We start from the raw sequence: 6589 nt of genomic DNA on the forward strand, positions 1-6589 counted from the left end.
TCTTACAGGGCCAAATAAACTCATTGGTTCCCCAGAATGAACTTTGGTAGAACCATGTCCTGATTTGTTGCTGGGACCTTAGAAGAAGAGCTAGACATTAGCAGCAACGCCTTTATCTGCTGAGCCATCTTACTTGCCTCAAATTACGACCTTTATAGATGGCTAGCATCAGTACAGAGAGATGCACACACACGGACAAGATGGTATCAAATGAGCTTTGTCTCCTCCCTGAGATGCTCTGGTCCTCTTGGATGACCTGTGCTTCTCTCCAAACACTGACATCTCAATAGTGCGGTTTACCCGCCCTTCCTCTGGGATTTAAGCCCTAACCCCCTCTCCACACCTGACACACATAGTGCCTGCATACCCGTGCTTGCTCACGACCTCACTGGGCTTGGGTTAGGTTGATAAATCTGTTTGTGATCTATTTTTTCCTGAATGGTGCTGCCTTGGTTCCTGTGGCCCCAGGAAAAGGTTGAGGCTTTTGTCAGTGCTGACCACTCAGTAACTCTCCATGGAAAGTACCGCTGGAGGCTGGCAGGGTCTCGGAGCAGTGATAGACAGTGTCTGAAGCCTCTGAAAAGGAAGTTGGCTTCTCTCCAGTGGTGCTGGGGAAACTGAGGCAGCGAGGGCAGGGAACGACAGCTACGTTTTCACCTCTCTCTACAAAGCAGAACACAGTCCAGAGGGAGGGGGCTGTGAAACTCCAGACCAGCAGAACCAGAAACTAACCCACACAGACGGTGGGGATTTTGATCTCTGGATGGGAAAGGCCTCTCCAAGCATGACCGTAAGTGGAAGGAATGCTGCAGGAAAAGATGTATGTATTTGTATCCTTAACATTGGAAACGTCTGTAGCATCAAAACACGACATAAATAGAAAGAAAATGAAAACCAAATATGTAAAGAGCACTTGCAAATTAAAAAGAAAAAAGATCTGAAAACTTCATTGGAGACAGAAACTTTTATAAAAAGAAAAATCAATTGGACATACCTTTAATCCCAGCACTCAGGAGGCAGAGGCTGGTGGATCTCTGTGAGTTTGAGGCCAGCCTGGTCTACAGAGTGAGTTTCAGGCCAGCCAGGGATATACAGAGAGACCTTGTTTCAAAAAATAAAGAAAACAAACAAATGGGGAGGGGGGAGGAATCAACAAATGGGAAAGAAATGTAAGTGGCTAAATGGTAAAAACTTTACTCCTATTGGAAAATGAGCATCCACTGAAGTGGAAATAGTGTAAGGTTTTTAAAGATTTATTTTAATTTTTAAGTGTGTGTGTGTGTGTGTGTGTGTGTGTGTGTGTGTGTGTGTGTACTGACTGGTACCTATAGAAGCCAGAGGCATAGGACCCCCTGGAATTCGAGCTACAGGCAGTTGTGAGTCACCTGACATGGGTGCTGGGAACCGGACCCAGATCCTCTGCAGGAGCAGCAAGTACTCTAACCACTGAGCAACCCCTCCAGCCCCGAGACTGTATATTTTTCTTTCTTGTCACTTCTATAAGCTATTTTTGAAATGTTTTCAGTACATGAAGGCATGAGTATCAGAATGTAACATGTAACTCGTGAACTTCTCTATGGTCTGCCGGAAGGGAACATGTCTGTAACCTTTTCTTTTCTACTGTATCAGTCCTTTCGAATTTCCCACACACATCAAACATCATCTTTATTACAATACTCTTCACTATACATCATAATTATAAGCAGAGGTTATCTGTGATAAAAGCCAACCAAGAAGCTCTGGTGTCGAATCTCAATTAAACTCTTCCGAAGGCTGCCGTTCCGCTTAGTTGAAGTTTTTTGTACTAAGTGGTGACAAACAGCCTGCACATGGGTAACACTGAACAGCTGTGGACACGCTTGTTCCCTGAAGCACCCCGGCAAGGCTGCGAGACGCCAGGATATCAGGCAAACAGAACGCGACCCGCTGTGGCTCTAGCTGGGTCACAATCCTTCAGGGCTGCAAGTGGCAGCCTCGGAAGCACAGGCCACGGCGTGGCTTTCCAGTTGGCCTTCTGCTCTGTGGCTCAGTGGACACCAAGGTGATCTGACCAGACAGTGGGGGTAGGGGGAAAAGCCCCCCCACAGTCCTTGTAGGGTGGTGGGGAGCACTGAATGTCTCCAACTTTCCAGGAAGCCTGCTGGCTGCTCTGCCTGGAACACAGTGTGTGGATACAGGAGGTGCTGCTTTCCCCTGTGCCCCACAGCCTGCCCTCTCAGCCAGCAGCAGCAGGGCTGGCCAGGACTTGACACCTTGGGAGAAGTCAGGAGAAACCTGAGCTTGTGAGTAATTGCTTTTGGTAATATCCTTTTGGTCACTGGATGCCACATGGTCTGCTTCAGAAGCAGGATGCAGAGGGTTCTCAGCCTCAGGGCAGAGACCCCAGTGTAGTTGAAGAACTTTTAGGGAGAGCCACGAGGCTTCTCTGGGAAGGAGGTTCCCTGAGGGCAGAGACTCTCAAAGCTGGTCGCTGAGCCAGTAGCATCAGTAGCACCCAAGAATGGGTCAGAAGCACTGTTTCCCTGAGTCCACTCCAGACCTACTGGGTGGAAAAGCATGGGCCGGGGCATGTATACTTTTAATGCCAAACTCGGGAGGCAGAGGCAGGTACATCTCTGTGAGTTCAAGGTCAGCCTGACCTACAGAGTGAGTTCCAGACAGCCAGAGCTACATAGTGAGACCCTGTTTCAAAAAACAAGGGAAAAAAAGTTGTTGGGAGGGGGGAGCAGCCCAAACAAGTGCAGGAGGAGTCACACAGTAAGAATCTCACATGTTGCCAGAGCACCCGAGGCCAAGCCCTACCACGGTGTTTCGAAAGAGCACTGATGGTGTTGGTGGTGATGACAATGATAAAACAGTGACGGCTGATTAGATGCTGGGAGCCATCTGTCATTCCATCACCCCTATGATAGCCATTTTACAGATGGTAAAACTGAGATTCAGCTGTGTAAGATGAGGCTCCATCCCAATCCAGATACTTGGTGAGTTGACAGCAGACTTGGAGTTCATATCTGAGCTGTTCTGCTTCCAAACCAAAGTCTAGAAGTTACCTCACGTCTTGTATTCTCTTTCTTTCTGTGCCGATATCGCACCCGCCAACACGGTGAACGTGCCAAAGACCCGCCGGACATTCTGCAAGAAATGTGGCAAACACCAACCCCACAAAGTGACCCAGTACAAGAAGGGCAAAGATTCTTTGTATGCCCAGGGAAAGTGGCGTTATGACAGGAAACAGAGTGGCTATGGTGGGCAGACTAAGCCTATTTTCCACTACAAAGAAGATTGTGCTGAGACTGGAATGTGTGGAGCCCGACTGCAGATCTAAGAGGATGCTGGCTATTAAGAGATACAAGCATTTTGAACTGGGTGGTGATAAGAAAAGAAAGGGCCAAGTGATCCAGTTCTAAGCTGACCTTCTTATGAAGACAATAAAATCATGAGCTTTCACTCAAAAAAAAAAAATTTGTATTCTCAGTGAGGGTTCCTTTGTATGTAAGTGTGGTACTGGGATTTGAACTTCGGGCCTTGCACATACTAGGTGATCTACCATGGAGTCATATCTCAGCCCTCAATGGGGCTCTTTGCGATAAGCAGATTTAAGGGTGTCTACTGAATGCTAAGCCCTGGCATGAGTACTTTTGGTATACAGTTTTGTTTAATCTTCAGGATGGTCTGTGTGTGTGTGTGTGTGTGTGTGTGTGTGTGTGTGTTAATTACTCTCATTTTGAAAACGAGAAAACTGAGACTCAAGGCAAGTGGCAAGTCCGAGGTGACATTGAGCCACAGAAAGGCCCCCTTCTGAAAACCCCCTAAGGGGAAGAATGCACTGGGAACACGCGGGACCACAACCCCATAATCAGAAGAGACAGTAGAAATGGGCGGGGCTGCTAGATGCATCCTGCCTCCATCCATGTAATGGAGGCAGTGAAGTCAGACAACATCTGTGATCTTGGACAGGCCAACACTGGCTCCCATGGGGCCATGGACACCCATGGCACAGGCTGTCACAAAGATTACCTGTTGCACACGACATGCTTGAAGCAGGACCGCTTTCTTTCCTCGGTGGTGTCTGTCAGTCGGTTCCCAAGGAGACGTGACTGTAAATCTAGTCTGGCATCACACCCCAACGCTCCCTGCCAGGGCGGTAACACGATGTGACAGTTTCTGGAGGGACGGCAGGGAACATGGCTCAGCCAGCACAGTGCTTGCCTAGAATTCAGGAAGCCCTGGATTTGATCCCCAGAACTGTGGAGGCGGGAAGGGCAGGATTGTAAGGTCATCCTTGGCTGCATGGCCATCTTGAGATACTTTATTTATTTATTTACTTATTTGTTTCTGGAATGAACCCCAGTTGAGACTTTTTTGGTACTGGTTTTTCGAGACAGGGCTTCTCTGTGTTGCCCTGGCTGTCCTGGAACTCACTTTGTAGACCAGGCTGGCCTCCAGTGTTTGAAGATCTGCCTGCCTCTGCCTCCCGAGTGCTGAACCACCTGGCCAGCTGTGATTCTTGCCCACCCAATGCCTTCATCTATATGGCCAGGGTAGGCAAAGGTGGCGGCGGCGGGGGGGTGGTGATGCAGGCTTGAATCATCACCAGAGGCCGCCCCAGATCAGGTCAGAGTGCAACCCCACCCCAGCTCCACTGCCTTCACTCTGAGCCAGGGTGCAAATGGGCACAGGCCACTACCCCTCCCTGTTACCCCCTGCACTCTTCCCAAGCCTCCAGAGGGACTCCTCAGTATAGGAACTGACAGCCCTGGCAACTCGCTACCCCAGCAGTCCCCACAGACCCTTCCTCAGACACCCAGCACAGGCTTGCTTTAGGAAAGGGGTTAGTTCTCATTTCCCCACCAACAACCCCCCACACCAGCTCCAAGGGCTCTTTCTCCCATGAGCCTCTGTGGTCCCAGCCAGAGGCCTTAGCGGACCTTGACCCAGGCAGGATGATCTATCAGGGCAGTCTATATGACCCTACTGTGTACAGAGGGAAGAGGTGAACCCCCAGAGGTGGCTGATGGCCCTCTATTATATTGGCTTCTTTTAAATTGAAATACATAGCACATTGATTACACAATAAACCACAACTATTTCATGGATCGAATTAAGTTTTATTTGGGCAAATTACAACCTTTCTTACAGTTGGGCCTTTGTGAAACCATTCCCTTTTAATAAAAGCAAGCATTTCTGGGGCTGGTCTTCCTGAACCAAAGCTCTATAGTGGGTTAGGGACTCGGGCTGGGGCTGGTATGGGGATGGGATGGAAAGATGAGAGAGAGAGAAAGAGAGAGAGAGAGAGAGAGAGAGAGAGAGAGAGAGAGAGAGAGAATGAATTTTTTGGGTCCCTCCATGGAATAGATTTGGCCACCCCTTCCCTTAACCTCCTCATCCTTAGGTTGCCATGGAAATTTACGGATAATTTTTCATTAAATAAGGAGAAAGTGGCAGTGGTGGCAGGAAGGCATTTCCCGGAATCTGAGGGGAAGCATGAGTCACCACTAAGGGAGTCCTGTGTGGCCACCTCCGCCTGGCCCAGGCCTGGAGTGCAGAGACAGCCATCAAGGCTCACCAGGCCAGGCCCACATAGTCACGCCTGCTGTCCAGGCTGACACAGGCTCCAGGAATGCAAACAAAGCTGGGTGGAGGGGCCTTCTGAGGGCTGGGGTGCTGGGCTGGGCAGGAGGCAGCAGGCCTGGAGGAGAGGCCTCCCCTACGGGGTCATTGGCACCCAAGCTGCTGATAAGATTCCTGATGTGATGAGACCCAGCACTGGCAGCTCTGGCTTTCAGGCTTCTTTGGGAAGGAGGTTCCCTGAGATCAGAAATTCTCAAAGCTGTTGCCTGAGCCAGCAACACTGGTAGCACCTGAGAATGGATGAGAAGCACAGCTTCTCTGCATCCTCTCCAGACCTACTGGGTGGAAAAGCGTGGGCCAGGGCATATATACCTCAGCACACACCTCAGCAGCAGCACACTTGCCTGAATGGAAACCCTGATGTGGAGCCCAGCAGCCTGTATTTTAACTAGCTGAATGCTCATTTAGGGGACAAAGGGTACTTAATGATTTGAAGGCAACTTCAAACCCATATCTGCTGGTGACACGTTCAACAAAGTAAGATATGATACATAACTCCTGCTGCTGTGTCCCCAGATCCCCAGGTCCCCAGCTGCCTGCTTTACATGCTCAGACTCAGTCAACTGGTCTGCCCTTCTGGGCCGACTTCTCTGCTCATTCCTTTGTACAGGTGACATAAGGGCTCTCAATCTCCAGAAGCATTGGAGATACTGATTTGTCCATTGAAGGTAGACCATGTGGCTGCCGAATCCCCTGGGTAGCTTTTCTTGCTTTTCTTTTTTCTTTCTTTCTTTCTTTTTCTTTTTTTTTTAACTTTCTTTAATTTGTTTGGTTAGTTGGTTTGTTTTTTCAAGACAGGGTTTCTCTGTGTAGCATGGGCCATCCTGGAACTTGCTCTGTAGACCACCTGCCTCTGCCTCCTGAATGCTGAGATTAATAAAGGTGTGCCGTCTCCACCTGGCTTGCTTTACTTTTAAAAAATTGTGTGTGTGTGTGTGTGTGTGTGTGTGTGTGTGTG

The 6589-nt window shown here is 49.2% G+C and overlaps 1 pseudogene; it reads left to right on the forward strand.

The window, feature by feature from the left end:
* Positions 1 to 784: 784 nt before the first annotated feature.
* Positions 785 to 3407, forward strand: LOC106143788 (annotated as a pseudogene).
* Positions 3408 to 6589: the final 3182 nt, after the last annotated feature.

Source organism: Microtus ochrogaster, chromosome 5, assembly GCF_000317375.1.
Source record: "Microtus ochrogaster isolate Prairie Vole_2 chromosome 5, MicOch1.0, whole genome shotgun sequence".
In the NCBI taxonomy this organism is placed as follows: domain Eukaryota; kingdom Metazoa; phylum Chordata; class Mammalia; order Rodentia; family Cricetidae; genus Microtus; species Microtus ochrogaster.